This window comes from Antechinus flavipes, chromosome 1 (genome assembly GCF_016432865.1).
Source record: "Antechinus flavipes isolate AdamAnt ecotype Samford, QLD, Australia chromosome 1, AdamAnt_v2, whole genome shotgun sequence".
NCBI classification, from domain to species: domain Eukaryota; kingdom Metazoa; phylum Chordata; class Mammalia; order Dasyuromorphia; family Dasyuridae; genus Antechinus; species Antechinus flavipes.
The window spans coordinates 617,810,843-617,827,570 of record NC_067398.1 but is presented as its reverse complement, the minus strand read 5'-3'; the positions used below and the strand labels follow the sequence as shown (position 1 = coordinate 617,827,570).

At 33.9% G+C, this 16,728-nt stretch overlaps 1 protein-coding gene across 1 annotated transcript in view; it reads right to left on the bottom strand.

The window, feature by feature from the left end:
- NSMCE2 (NSE2 (MMS21) homolog, SMC5-SMC6 complex SUMO ligase) overlaps positions 1–16,728 on the bottom strand; it is a 253,075-nt gene that overhangs the window by 164,714 nt on the left and 71,633 nt on the right. The gene's annotated exons all lie outside the window — the stretch shown is intronic.

Here is a 16,728-nt window from a genome sequence, read left to right as displayed (position 1 = left end):
TTGATCCAGTTTCTCTAGTAATAATTTAATCCAGTAAATAATTTTTTCTTGTTCTTCAATCTTTTCAAAGATAAAATTATCATTTTTACTTTGCTTTTGGCAAAGAGAATAAGCACCAACAAATGTATAGGCAAATGAAAAAATAATAATAGCTAACTTATCTAGCACTTTTTAGATTCGAAATGCACTTAATAAACATTGTCTCATCTTTGTCTTCCCAACTATCCAGAGGTCCCATTATTATTCTCATTTTAGTGTTGAGGGAAAAAAAAGACAAAGGTTAAGTGATTTGCCCAAAATCACATGGTTGGAAGTGTCTGAGGCCAATTTTAAACCCAGATTTTCCGGACTTAACTGCCTATAAAGTGATGAAGACGAAGTATATCACAACTACTAAACTATGGCTCTTTGTAACTATGTTCATTTGTTTCCTCCTTTGTCCAGGTGATGTTATAGTAGTCTATGATAACAAAATTACTTCTAATTCTCCCTCCATTCATTGATCCTGACTTTGATTCTTACTATCCATGTGAGCTTGGGCTAGTTTCAAGGGCCTCAGTTTCTTCATCTATAAAATGAGCTCAAAATAAATGCCTTCTAATATCCATCTCTCAATCTAAGATCCTACAATCTTTACCCAGATACTCTCCACTAATTTTACCTTCCCCCTTGGATTTCCTCACATAAGTATATTTTCTTACTATATCATGCTACTTATATTCCATCAACCCTTTATCTAATTGTTTTATTTGAATGAGAAACATCTACCCAGAGAACTACTCTAATCGTAAATTTTATCCCATCAATCTAAGTGATACCTTTGAGAGAAAATTTTCTTCTTTGTGTTAAAATGTATGGTCTGACTTGCTTGTTACCTATATGTAGGGCATTTATTCATAAACCTTTCATGTCATGAATTTAATACTACTTCCTTTCTTAAATTTAGTCTCTCACAACTTCTTGGTGTTTCAATTTCAATTCTTTTGTCTTCACTGTGGCTGCTCTGTATCAAACCTAACTTGGCAAACAAACACAAATAGTTTCCTCTTTCTTCTATCTTTATTAGTTTAGAGACATTTTGATTCGGTTTTTCAGTTACCTGGCAAATACATATCTAGGGAAATAATGAAAAAAGGGGCAGAAATGATTGGGGGGGTTGACATTTCCAGATTTTAAATAATATTATTAAGCAAGTGTTATCAAAACACTCTAGTACTGGATGACAAATAAATAAATTAAACATTACAGTGTTGTCTATTGTTGGTCAATCAGCTTGAACGTATAGTTGCTTAAAATAAATAAATAACAATTATCTAAGAATTTGAGTGTTTTCCCATAATCAACATAAAATGTAATAATTTTTTTCTCTTTCTGTTAAAATAATACACTTCATTTCATAACCTAATATTTTAAACATACACAATTGCTCTAAGTATGTCACTTTACTACCACAGGGCAAAGTCAATCTCTCCACCTTCAATTATTACTGCTTGATACCATTATTTCGCTGGGAGGAGAGATCATGGGAGCCAAGTATATTAATGGATTGAGTCATTCACACATTCTGAATCATGTGAAGCTAGTGTATAAATTAGTCATCTCTGCAACTGAATCAATCTCTATTTTGACTTTCCCTAAAATAGTCATCTGTTTATTCAATATTTAGTTCTTAATCCTCAAAAATGATGTAAAATTTATAATTTTTAAAAACTCACAGAGTTTAGAAAGTCAGATGGTCACTTAAGAGTTCAAATATGTAAGTAACATGAAAAGCAAAAGTTGCAAAGGAAGCTATTCCAGATTCAGTCTGTAAGTAGAGTATCTTCACACTAAAGCATTCTTGCTCACTTCTAAAATCTTTCCCTAAAAAGAGTGACCAGAATATACCACTTATTAAACAGTGACTAAAGGCATTGTGGGAACAAAGCACCATGTTAAAGACTTGGCACATTTAATTTATTGAAGCTGATCCACATTTATGACATCATACCAAAAGAGCTAGTCCTGTAAAATGTCCTCCTTTGAATGAACAATGTCCCATGGAATGTTTATAAGCCAAAGGTTATTGAGGTATATTTAGGATCATTCTGGTTCCATGTGGTCTAAGTGCTATGTCCACTGAGCCTTATGTAAAGTACATGGCTCTGCCTTATTTAAAAGGATCCTGTACCTTTTAACAATGACCAATGTGGATCAGGCCCTTTCAAGTGTCTGCTGCCAATTGCACAATTTCACTAAACTTAGCTGGATCCAAGTCTTTGTGGCTGAACTTGCTTCCTGGTGTTATCAGCTAGCAAGACTTTGACTTCTGACAAAATATTCAAAGATACTTCCCTATTTCTGCATTATGAGTTGTTTGCCAACATGTGTGATATACCCTCATCTGGTAAACATCTGTACACACATTTCTTCCTTTCTGACTTGTGTAAAATGATTTTAGAAAACAACAAGTTTAAACATATATTAAAGTGGTATAAGTTAGCATGAACTGGTACTATTAGAATATAAGCAGTTACTGTTGAACAGATAAAAGCTTTATGAGTCAATCTACTCTTTACTTAGATTTGTTAAAGAAGAGTACAAGTATGTATTAAGTGACTACTATGTGTCAGGTTCTAAAGTGTTTTACAATTATTATCCCAGGCAATTCTCAAAACAACCTTGAGAAGTAGGTGCTATTATTATGCCCATTTTTACAGCTGAAGAAATTGAGGTAAACAGAGGTTAAGTGAGTTGCCCAGGACCACACAGTCAATAAGTATCTGAGGCCAGATTCAAATTCAAATGTTTATTCACAGCCCAGTGGTCTATTACATCCATTTATCTGTTATAAAATTTCCATGTGATTGTCGGTTTCTAATTTATGATTATATGACTAAAAGAGCATTAACATTTCCATTTTGGAAAGACCAAATTGTTGATCTTATAATGGTTTTTTGGCTGCATCCACAGAAACTGAATAAAGAAAGCATACAATTTCTCCAATAAGCTTGATTAATTAAAGCTTTGTTGAACTTAGCATGTAACACTTTTAGGTGTGAGATGATTATTGTTATTAGTAATTGTACTTGGTACTAACATACTATGATACTTTTATACTACACTATTGTACTTTTTATTTGAGCATTTCTCACTTACCATTAACCCAATTTTAAGATAAAGAAACATAACTACAGTAGTTAAGTGCCTTGTCCAATGTCAAAGTGAGCCTAAATATAAGCTAAAATTCATGTTCCCAATTTCACCTCTTATCCATGTTTTAAACTCCTTTTGTAGCTCCCCCCCTTCTTTGTGGCCCTATAAGCTACTATTACAAGATAATTCTCATATCCCATAATTTAATATAATTACAACAGCATGATTTTATGTCTAAAAATTCAGATTCAAAAATATTTAATAAGCACCTATTTTAAACAATGCACCATCATAGCAGAATTAAATAAATAAAATAAGCTTACATACTAATGGGAATTTAAAGTATATATTACTAAGGTAAATATATAATCTACTTGATTCTATCCTATTGGTTCAGTGGCAGTCTCCTCAATGACTTTTCTTGCTACACAGTTTTTATCTGTGTCTTCCCATAAATCCTTAATAGATACAATTTTACACCTGAAAACCGACTCAAACTAGTTTACTCTCTCAAGGTCAGCAACACAGCTGTGTCACTCTTATTCATTCTTCCTAGATGACCATGTGTACTTCCTTTCAAGTCAAACATTTCATGTATGAAGTTTTTTTTTTTTTAACATGATCTCTTTTAATAAAAGTAATTATTTTTTATCATAGCCTTTACACACACACACACACACACACACACACACACACAATGAAATAGGTATCCTTCTCTTGTAGGAATCTGAAATTGTGATTTTAAAAAATTTTAATTTTGCATTTTTCCCCAATCACATGTAAAAACAATTTTTAAATTGTGATTTTTTTTTTTTGACTAGACAAGTGGGGCTAAGTGATTTGTCCAGGGTTTCAAAACTAGTAAATGTTTAGTGTCTGAAACCAGCTGTGAACTCAAGTTCTTCCTGATTCTAGGACTAGTGTTCTACCCACTACGCCACCGAGCTATACTGAAACTGTGATTCTTTTTCAAAAAAATTTTTTTGAAACTATGATTCTTAAAGATTGTTATATTCTGTAATTCAAATCTAGATTTAGCAATGGAATATTAGTGTTGAAGAAATATGCTGTTTTGGCTTTGGCTTCGGGTCATTGAAAATACTGAACAATTTCTCAATTTAATGAAGTCTAAAAATGTTTGTGGCAACCCTCTTTGTAGTGGCGAGAAACTGGAAACTGAGTGAATGTCCATCAACTGGAGAATGGTTGAATAAATTATGGTATATGAATGCTATGGAATACTATTGTTCTGTAAGAAATGACTAGCAGGATGATTTCAGAGAAGCTTGGAGAGACTTACATGAACTGATGCTGAGTGAAATGAGCAGAACCAGGAGATCATTATATCTTTCAACAACAATACTATATGATGATCAATTCTGATGGATGTGGCTCTCTTCAACAACAAGCTGATTCAAACCAGTTCCACTTGTTCAGTGATGAAGAGAGCCATCTACACCCAGAGAAAGGACTGTGGGAAGAGTGTGGACCACAACATAGCATTTTCACTGTTTCTGTTATTTGTTTGCTTGCATTTTTGTTTTCCTTCTCAGTCTTTTTTTTCTTTCTAGATCCGATTTTTCTTGTGGGGCAAGATAACTGCACAAATATGTATACATATATTGCATTTAACATATATTTTAACATATTTAACATGTATTGGACATCTAGAGGAGGGGGGGAGGAAAGGAGGGAAAATTTTGTAACAGAAGGTTTTGCAAAGATCAATGTTGAAAAATTACCCATGCATATGTTTTGTAAATAAGAACCTATAATAAAAAACAAAACAAAACAAAAGTTTTAATGGAGTCTGAGTTCTTGCTAGTTGATTCTAGACTAGACTTTATACATACCAAATGATTAAATCAAAGGTCTTATACAGCTACATATTATAATTTGGAGAATGCATATACATCTTTGACCAGTGTTAGTGGTCAAACTAATTTCTTTCAAAAGAACCAAATAATTCATTATATAAAGGAAAATCTGATGATGAGTTTTTTGGTACTTATGCTGATATTTGTTAACAATAAAGAGTACAATTGTATGCTTATCTAATTTTGGAAGTCTTCCAAAATTAGTGAAACTAGAGAGAAAATGTGTTCTATTGATAGAGGTTTCAAAAACTCTGTCATGCATCAGAATAAGGTTTTTGTACAGGATGAAATATACAAATAACTATAACAAAAGAATAATAATTAACTACAATACAAGGTATAATGAGATGAAATGAAAGGTAGAAAACCGAACCAAATGTTGTAAATGGTTTAAGGACAGAGTATCATTTCTATCTCTCATGAAGGGACTGAAAAAGAGAAATCTAGGGATGATAAGTACTCCAATTTGACTACAATGTAATTACAGAGGATCATTTCTATCTCTCAAGAAGGTATTGAAAAAGAGAAATCAAGGGAAGATAAGTACTCCAATTTGACTACAATGTAATTAGATGTGAAGGAGAATTTAGTGTGAGACTAGAAAGTTAAGTTGGAAACAAATTATTGATAGTCTTTTTTAAAGGCATATTTATTTTTTTACAGCTAATTTCCCCACCAAAAAAGCTGTCTTTAAGATCATTCAAAATCATGTTATACATAGTTAATATCTTTCACACAGGTAAGTTAAAGTAAAAAGGGCTATATAAGTATATACTATTTTACTACCTGCTATATTTCAGATTAAGTGTATTTTCAAATTCTGTTTACCAAAATCAATGGGAACATGAAATTATGATAGAAAAAATTTTAAGTCTTTAAGCAGAAATTACCTATAAATGGCAGCCCACCAAAGCCAAGAACTAAATACATACATATACTCACACAAATACATGTATAGAAATAAACATATGCATGTATAGATAAACAATTAGATGAAATTATCTGTAATTTTAAATTTTTTTCTAAAGTTTTCAAAATCCCTACAGTAAAGAACTTTTATGAATGACTTCAACTGAAAAGCTGAGCAGAATTTTAAATGACTAAATCAATCTAACAATTAGAGCTTTTCCCAATTTCTCAGGGGTAAGTCTTTGCCCTGAAGTGTAGAGAAATTTTATAGATAACTTTCTACTTTTCTTTCCTTTTAACACTACATCACTTTGCTGCTATATCCCTAAGGCAACAGAAAAGAGCAATGAAAAATGGGAGTGGTATGGAAATAAGTGGCATTCTCATGACAGATATTTCCTCTAATTCACGAAAATTCTTTCCCTTTCATTTCTCTTTATTTCCCCCTTACCACCAGACCTATTTTCAAACACCAATAGTTAGAACCCAGCTAAGCACCAGGTGGGCAGTCAGATCCCTACAGCTCCTTAACCCAACTCTCTCAGAGAGACATCAAACTGGAGAGTCCCCAAGGAGCCTAAGGGCATTATCAGGCTAGATGCAGATACACTAGTACAAGAAGCCTGAGATAGTGCCCCTTCCACCTGGGTAGCAGAGCTCAAATTTAAAAGAAAGGAAAAAGATCTCCCCCCAAAAAATGGCCGACAAAATAACAACAACAAAATCTGATTCTAGAAAGTTATTATGGTGACATAATCATGGTACCGAGACACAAAGAAGAGGTCAATAAAATCCAAATCCCAAAGGAAAATAGGAAGCAATCTCAAACCTTTCAGAAAGAGCTCTTGGAAGAAGTCAAAAAGGAGCTTTAAAAATCATTTAAGAGAGGTGGAAGAAAAGAAATGAGAGTAATGCAAGAAAATTAAGGGGGGGGGTGGTGGTGGAGAAAGAGTCAATAGCATGGAAAAATAAAATAATTGCTTAAAAAGTAGTTATAGCCAAGTGGAAAAGGAGATACAAAAATCCACTGAAGAAACAACTCCCTATAAAGTAAAACTGGCCACATGGAAAAAGAAGTACAAAAGCTAACTATGAAAAACAGTCCCTTAAAAGTTAGAATTAACCAAGTAGAAGCTAATGACTCTAAGAGATATCAAGAGTCAATTAAATAGATTTTTTAAAAATGAAAAAAATTGAAGAAAATGTAAAATATCTCACTGGAAAAACGATTCATCTAGAAAATAAGCTCAGGAGACACAATATTAGAATTACTGGACACCTGAAAGTCATAATTAAAAGGAGGGTCTAAACAGCATCTTTCAAGAAATTATCAAGGAAAACAGTCCTAATATCCTGGAACCAGATGGCAAAATAGGCAATGAAAGAATCCACCAATCACCTCAGAAAAGAGGTTCCAAAGTAAAAACTCCAAGGAACATTATAGCCAAATTACAGAACTAGCAGGTTAAGGAAAAAATACTGCAAGTGGCCAGAAAGAAACAATTCAAATATCAGTGAGTCACAATCAGGATTACATAGAAATTAGCAGCTTTTATATTAAAAGAATTGGAGGGCTTGGAATATAACATTCGGAAAGACAAAGGACCTTAGACCACAACCAAGAAGCATCTACCAAGCAAAACTAAGTATAATACTCCAAGGGGAAAAAATGGTCATGCAATGAAATAAAAAGACTGCAAGCTTTCATAAGAATAGAACTGAACAAAAAAAAAAATTGATATCTAATTTCAAGACCCAAGAGAAGGCTAAAAAGGGAAAAAAAGGAGAAAGAAAATATAAGGGAATCAATGGAGCTGAACTGTTTACATCTCTACATGGAAAAATGATACTTTTAATTCTTTAAAATTTTACCACTAATAGCAAAGCTAAAAGGAATGTACATAGAGTATATTAGTATAAGATGCATTTGGAGGAATGACAAAAAATAATTAAGAAGAAAGAGAAGTATACTGGGTAAAGAAGGGAGATAGGTCTCTTCAATAGGTCACGGGATAAATTATTTCACAAGAAGCATAAAAGGCCTATTGCAGTGGAGGAGAAGATGGCAGGATGGGCAATGGGCATCACTTGAACTTTATTCTTATCAGGATTGGCTCAAAAAGGAAATAATATTCACAATCAGATGCATATAGAAATCTATCTCACTGGACAAGAAAGAAGGAAATTAAGTAAAAAAGGATGCATGGGGAACTAATAGAAGAGAGGATAAACTGGGGGAGGTGGCAGATAGAAACAAAATACTGTCAAGGAAAGGAAAAGTGAAAGGAAAGGACAAACAGGAGAAAAAATAGGAGAGAAATAAACAGTAATCATAAATGGGAATGGGAATGGGGTGAAATCTCTCATAAAAAATAAATGGATAGTAGAGTGATCAAAAACCAGAATCCTACAATATGTTATTTATAAGAAACACATTTGAAACAGAGAGACACACAGAGTAAAGGGCTGGGGCAGAATCTATAATGCTTCAGCTAAAGTTAAAAAAAAAAAAAAACACAAGCAGAAGTAACAATTCTGATTCTCAGACAAAGTTAAATCAAAAATAGACCTAATTAAAGAAATAAGGAAGGAAAATACATCTTACTAAAAAGTAGGATAAACCTACCTTTTTAAATAATACAGTACTAAACATGCATATACCAAATGGTACAGCATAATATTCTTTTTTTTTATTATAGCTTTTTATTTACAAGATATATGCATGGGTAATTTTTCAGCATTGACAATTGCAAAACCTTTTGTTCCAATTTTTCCCCTCCTTCCCTCCATCCCCTCCCCCAGATGGCAGGTTGACCAATACATATTAATAAATAATTAAAGTATAAGTCAAATGCAAAAACTGTATACACAGTTATTTTGCTATACAAAAAGAATCAGACTTTGAAACAGCATATAATTAACCTGTGAAAGAAATCAAAAATACAGGTGGACAAAAATAGAGGGATTGGGAATTCTATGTAGTGGTTCATACTCATTTCCCAGAGTTCTTTCACTGGGTGTCACTGGTTCAATTCATTACTGCTCTATTGGAACTGATTTGATTCATCTCATTGTTGAAGAGGGCCAGGTCCATCAGAATTGATCCACCACATAGTATTGTTGTTGAAGTATATAATGATCTCTTGGTCCTGCTCATTTCACTCAGCATCAATGTAGGTCTCTCCAGGCCTTTCCAAAGTCATCCTGCTGATCATTTCTTACAGAACAATAATATTCAATAATATTCATATACCACAATTTATTCAGCCATTCTCCAATTGATGGGCATCTACTCAGTTTCCAGTTTCTGGCCACTACAAAGAAGGCTGCCACGAACATTCTTGTACATGCAGGTCCCTTTCTCTTCTATAAAATCTCTTTGGGATATGAGCCCAGTAGTAACACTGGGGGATAATAGGGTACAGCATGATATTCTTAAAGAAGTCAATTACAGGAAGAAATATTTAGCAAAACTCTACTAGTGGGGGACCTCAGAGTTACCTTTTGCCTTCTTCTCTCCACAATCTCTCATTGACTCATGTCTTCAAGACTCACTTCTTTGGATGATTTCAAATCTACACCTCTATCCAGTCTTTCTTTTGTACTCTAGTACCTTGTCAGTAACTGTCAACTAGGTATCACAATCTAGACATTTCACCTTAAATCTAAATTACTTTCTCCTTAAACCTGTTTCTCCTTCCAACTTTTTCTGTTGGTTGGCTCCACCAAACTGCTAGTTTCCCATACTAGAACTCTTGTGGTTATCTCAATTCTTTATTTCCTTACTTCTAATATCAAATCAGTAAAATCAAATTCTGTTGATTGTATTGCTATAATTTATCACTATCATTCACATTGCCCTCACCCTAAAACTCATATTACAATCTGACTACACTACAATACATTTATACCCTCCTCCAATCCATTCACCCCTACCCCCCTGCTCTAATATATCTTTTTTCAATAGGTCATGTTATATTATACTTATTTTCAAAAATTTTCAGTGGCTTCCCAATGTAAATTCCTCTGCTTGATTTATAGGGCCCTACAAAACCTGATTCATTTCTAGTTTCATTTTATTGATCAAAACTGGAGAGAAGCTTAAGAAACCATCTAGTTTAAGCCCTTAAGTTTATCAAGGAGGAAACTAAAGCCCAGAAAGATTCAGTTAGTTGTCTAACATCAATAGATAGTTTCAGAGCCAGGATGAAAAGCCAGGTCATCACACTTCAAATAGAGCAAGAGAACTTTTTCTGCTATATAACTACTTTTCCTTAGACTGTCCTCTATCTCTTTATGATCTGCTCAATTCCTCTCCAGACTTTAAAGATCTAAATGAAAAGCTCTTGAGTTACACAAAGGGGAGGGAGCCAAGATGGTAGAGAAGGCACACGCGACTTTCTGAGCCTCTTCCATACCCTCACTACCAATTATTAAATTCAGCCTCAAAAATAGGCTTGACTGGTAAAATTCACAAAGATTGGAAGTGCAACAACTCACCAGCCGAAGATAATCTGGAAGATCACCAGAAAAGGTCTGCTCTGAGCAGTGGGAACAGACCAGTACAGGCAGGTATAGAACCAGAGGCTAGCATTTGGAAAGAACCAGGAGTGGGGGTGGCCTCTGTGGTTAGAAAGTTTACAGAGAACTCTCTGCCATAGGCTGACTGCTCTGCTTTGCTTTGGTTGCGGAGTAATGGATCAGCAGAGAAATTAGAGCCTAGGGTAGAGGATACCCTGAAGGATGCCAGAGCCTAACAAGAGCTGGTTGTGCCTATCTAGGACCGCAAGTCTACGCTCCTCAGGCAGAGACACTTCCAGTGCCGTGAGGGATAGAACAAATGCTAATACTCAAAGCAGGTTTTGAGGGGGAGAGGGAGCAGTGATACTTTCGCTGCTCAGCCTCTAACCCCAAGGCAGTTGCTAATCCTCACAGTGGGACTCTTGCAGGGCATTTCCAGAGCTAGGCCAGTGATACCCAGGCCTAGTCACTTCCAGTATGGAGTTTTTCCAAAGCATCCCCCGCAGTCGGCTGCTCTTTGCAGCCCATTGACAGGATAGTCTATTTATAGGTCCATATACCCATCCCTGCTCTGCAGAGGAAGCTGGTAACCTCTTTGCCCTGAAGACAGATCCTAAAGGCTTTAAAAACATGAGTAAAAAAAGTCAAAAGGATGATCAATAGCTTCTGTACGGAAAGAGAGCAGGTTTTCAGCCCCATGGAGATTAATAGCAAACAGTCTCCAGACAATACCCCAAAGGGGGACGTAACCTAGTCCCCAATACAAAATGCTCTCCTAAAAGAAACTATAAAAAATCTTAAAAGAGAATTAGAAGAAAAATGGGGAAAAGAAAAAGAAGTTATGCAAGAGAGTAACAACTTCCTGAAATGTGGAAAAGGTAAAGAATTCCCAGGAAATGCAGGGAAACAAAATTTGTGAATTGGAAAAGTAAAGAAGGCACAAGAAAGTAAGATTTGTGAATTGTAAAAAGAAAATAACTCACTTAAAAAAAATTATTTAAATGGAAAAAAATTCCATAGAGCAAAACAACTACTCAATTGGACATATACTAAAAGAAGTAAAAAAAAAGCTAATGAAGAAAATAACTCATTAAAAATCAGAACTGAATAGAAATGAATGATTCATCGAGACATCAAGAATCATTCAAGCAAAACCAAAAAATAATAATAATAATAAAAATTAGGAAAAAAAAATTAAATATCTACTTGGAAAAACAACAGACCTGGAAAATAGATCCCAGAGAGATAATCTGAGGATCATTGGACTTCCCAAAAATTATGATAAAAAAAGAATCTAGATACTATTTTATAGGAAATCATCAAAGAGAACTGCCCAGATGTAATAGGATCAGAAAGTAAAATAGACATTGAAAGAAATCATCGAACACCTTCTGAAAAAGATGCTAAAACAAAAATTCCAAGGAATATTGTGGCTAAATTTCAGAATTATCAAACTAAGGAAAAAATATTACAAGCAGCCAGAAAAAAACAATTCAAATACCAAGGTGCCACAATAAGGATCACTCAAGATCTGGTTGCTTCCACATTAAAGGATCAAAGGGCCTGGAATCTGATATTCAGAAAGGCAAAAGAATTTGGAATGCAGCCGAGAATAAACTACCCAGCTAAGCTGAGCATTTTCTTCCATGGAAGAAGATGGACATTTAATGAAACAGAGGAATTCCATTTCTTTCTAAGGAAAAAGCCATATCCAAACAAAAAATTTGATCTCCAACCATAGGACTCAAAGAGAAGCAGAAAAAGGTAAAAAGAACTCTTGAGAACTGTATTTCTCTTGTGCATATACATAAAGAGTACATGTATAATTTGATTTTACTGATATAACATAAAAAAGGGAAGTAGAAATGCAAAGGAGATAGTGTCAGAAAAAGGGAAAAGGGAAGATAAAAAGAATGAAACTACAATCCACAAAGAGGCAAAAAAAACCCTATCATATCTGAGGGAATTTAGAGATGGGGAGGAACATCATGTGAATCTTACTCTCATCAAAGTTGGCTCAAAGAGAAAATAATTGACATATTTGTTTGACAGAGAAACTTCTCTCACCTCATTAAAAAGTGGGAGAGGAAAAGGGAAAAGGAAAAGAGCAATAAGGGAAGGGTTCAAAAAAGAGGAAGGGATTCAAAGGGGGGAGGGAAGGATTCTAAAGAGGGAGAGCTGCGTGATGCAAGTGTTGCCCATAAGTTTAATACTGGGAAAGGAGGTAAGAGGGGGCAAAAAAAAGAAAAGCATAATCTGGGGATAAGAAGATGGCAGGAAATACAGATTAGTCATTTTAACCATAAATGTAAATGGGATGAACTCTCCCATAAAGCGGAGGCAGATAGCAGACTGAATCAAAAGTCAGAATCCTACAATACGTTGTTTACAGGAAACATATTTAGGGAGATAAATACAGAGTAAAGGTAAAAGGCTAGAGTAGAATCTATTATGCTTTAGGTGAAGTCAAAAAAGCAAGGATAGCCATCCTTATCTCAGATCAAGCAAAAGCAAAAATTGGTTTAAGTAAAAGAGATAAGGAAGGAAACTATATCTTGCTAAAAGGTAGCACAGACAATGAAGCAATATCAATACTAAACATATATGCACCAAGTGGTATAGCATCTAGCTTCCTAAAGGAGAAGTTAAGAGAGTTGTGAGAAGAAATAGACAGCAAAACTGTAATAGTGGGAAATCTCAACCTTGCACTCTCAGAATTAGATAAAGCAAACCACAAAACAAATAAGAAAGAAATTAAAGAGGTAAACAGAATATTAGAAAAATTAGTTATGATAGATCTTTGGAGAAAGAAGTGTACTTTCTTCTCAGCAGTTTGTGGAACCTATACAAAAATTGACCATATATTAGGACATAAAGATCTCAAAATTAAATGCAGGAAGGCAGAAATAGTAAATGCTTTCTTTTCAGATCACAATGCAATAAAAACTACATTCAACAAAAAGTTAGGGCTAAATAGACCAAAAAGTAATTGGAAATTAAATAATCTCATCTTAAAGAATGATTGGGTGAAACAGCAAATTATAGACACAATTAATAATTTCACTCAAGATAATGACAATGATGAGACATCATACCAAAATTTGTGGGATGCAGCCAAAGTGGTAATAAGGGGAAATTCTATATTTTTAGAGGCTTACTTGAATAAAATAGAGAAAGAGAAGATCAATGAATTGGGTTTGCAACTTAAAAAGCTAGAAAAAGACCAAATTAAAAACCCTCAATCAAACACTAAACTTGAATTTCTAAAATTAAAAGGAGAAATTAATAATATTGAAAGTTAAAAAAAAACTATTGAATTAGTAAATAAAACTAAGAGTTGGTTTTATGAAAAAAACAATAAAATAGATAAGCTTTGATAAATCTGATTAGAAAAAGGAAAGAGGAAAATCAAATTGTAAGTCTTAAAAATGAAAAGGGAGAACTTTCCACCAATGAAGAGGAAATTAGAGCAATAATAAGGAGTTACTTGCCCAACTTTATGCCAATAAATTTTATAACTTAAATGAAATGGATAACTACCTCCAAAAATATAGGCTTCCCAGATTAACAGAGGAGGAAGTAAATTGCTTAAATAGTCCCATTTCAGAAAAAGAAATAAAACAAGCTATTAATCAACTCCTTAAGAAAAAATCCCCAGGACCAGATAGATTTACATGTGAATTCTACCAAACATTTAAAGAACAATTAGCCCCAATGCTATATAAACTATTTGAAAAAATAGGGAATGAAGTAGTCCTATCAAATTCCTTCTATGACATAGACATGATACTGATATCTAAACTAGGTATGTTGAAAACAGAGAAAGAAAATTATAGACCAATCTCCCTAATGAATATTGATGCTAAAATCTTAAATAAGATATTAGCAAAAAGACTACAGAAAATCATCCCCAGGACAATACACTATGATCAAGTAGGATTTATGCCAGGAATGCAGGGCTGGTTCAATATTAGGAAAACTATTAGTATAATTGGCCAAATTAATAACCAAATTAACAAAAACCATATGATCATCTCAATAGATGCAGAAAAAACATTTGATAAAATACAACATCCATTCCTATTAAAAACACTTGAGAGTATAGGAATTGTGGTGTTCTTCTTCTTTAAAATATAATGGTTCTCTCTGGGAGCAGTTTTCTTGGGGAGGTTTTCTGGAGGCAGCCTTAGTTTCAGTTAAAAGTAATAATCACCCAAATGCAGCCAGGTGTTAAAAGTTCAGATCTTTTATTGCTTCCTCCAAAATAACCCAGTTAGTTTTTCTTAGTGGCCTATCTTTCTGCTTGGTTCCAAGAGCTCTTGCAGTTGTCCTTTGCCTCTGCTTTCTTCAGCTTCTAGCCAGCACCAAGGTGAAAGTTGGAATGAATCTCTCTTGTCTCCAAGAGAGGGCTTCTGGCTGAACTGACCGATGCTCCCCTCTCAATCTTTTCAACTGAACTGAACTTGACTGACTCACTGAAGCTCTATTTATGCTCCTTCTCTGAGAGTGGGATTGTGGGATCTGAGAGTGGGATTATGGGTTTTCTCCCAGAGTGCTCTCAGGCCCTAAGAGCTTCTTGCTTATATGAGTTTTCAAAGGTGTGAACACAAGCATTGTTTCTATCAGTATTAGCGACCTTGTAAGGATTTACTCTAAGGTGTTAACCAATAAGCATTGTATCAATTCCATTGAGTTAACACTGGGATTCTAACATCTCCCTTGAGTTATCACCTTGTTTCAAGTTGAGTTAACACTAGGATTCTAACAAGGAATAAATGGATTTTTCCTTTAAATAACCAGTAGCATCTATTTAAAACCATCAGTAAACATCATATGTAATGGGAATAAACTACAACCATTCCCAATAAGATCAGGAGTGAAACAAAGTTGCCCACTATCACCATTACTATTCAATATTGTATTAGAAATACTAGGTGTGGCAATAAGAGTTGAGAAAAAGATTAAAGGAATTAGAGTAGGTGATGAGGAAACCAAATTATCACTCTTTGCTGATCATATGATGGTATACTTAGAGAACCCCAGAGATTCTACTAAAAAGCTATTAGAAATAATCCACACCTATAGCAAAGTTGCAGGATACAAAATAAACCCACATAAGTCATCAGCATTCTTATATATCACTAACAAAATCCAACAGAGTTACAAAGAAAAATTCCATTTAAAGTAACTACCGATAATATAAAATATTTAGGAATCTATCTGCCAAGGGAAAATCAGAAACTATATGAGCAAAAACACTTTCCACACAAATAAAGTCAGATCTAACCAACTGAAAAAATATTAAATGCTCTTGGATATGGTGAGCAAATATAATAAAGATGACAATACTACGTAAACTAATCTATTTATTTAGCACTATACCAGACTCCCAAAAAACTATTTTAATGACCTAGAAAAAATAACAAAGTTTATATGGAAAAATAAAAGATCTAGAATTTCAAGGGAATTAATGAAAAAAAAAATCAAATGAAGGTAGCCTAGCTGTACCAGATCTAAAATTATATTATAAAGCAGCAGTTACCAAAGCCATTTGGTATTGGCTAAGAAATAGACTAGTTAATCAGTAGAATAGCTTAGGTTCAAAGGACAAAACAGTCAATAATTTTAACAACCTAGTGTTTGACAAACCCAACGACCCCAACTTTTGGGATAAGAACTCACTGTTTGACAAAAATTGCTGGGAAAATTGGAAATTAGTATGACAGAAACTAGGCATTGACCCACACTTAACACCGTACACCAAGATTAGGTCAAAATGGGTTCATGACGTAGCATAAAGAATGATATTATAAATAAATTAGAGGAACATAGGATAGTTTACCTCTCAGACCTGTGGAAGAGGAAGGAATTTATGACCAAAGAAGAACTGGAGATCATTATGGATCACAAAATAGAAAATTTTGATTATATCAAATTGAAAAGGTTTTATACAAACAGAACTAATGCAGACAAGATTAGAAGGAAGCAATGAACTGGGAAAACATTTTACAGTCAAAGGTTCTGATAAAGGCCTCATTTGCAAAATATTTAGAGAACTGACTCTAATTTATAAGAAATCAAGCCATTCTCCAATTGATAATTAAAGGATATGAATGGACAATTCTCAAATGAAGAAATTGAAACTATTTCTAACCATATGAAAAGATGCTCCAAGTAATTATTAATCAGAGAAATGCAAATTAAGACAACTCTGAGATACCACTACACTGTCACATCGGCTAGAATGACAGGGAAAGATAATGCAGAATGTTGGAGGGGATGTGGG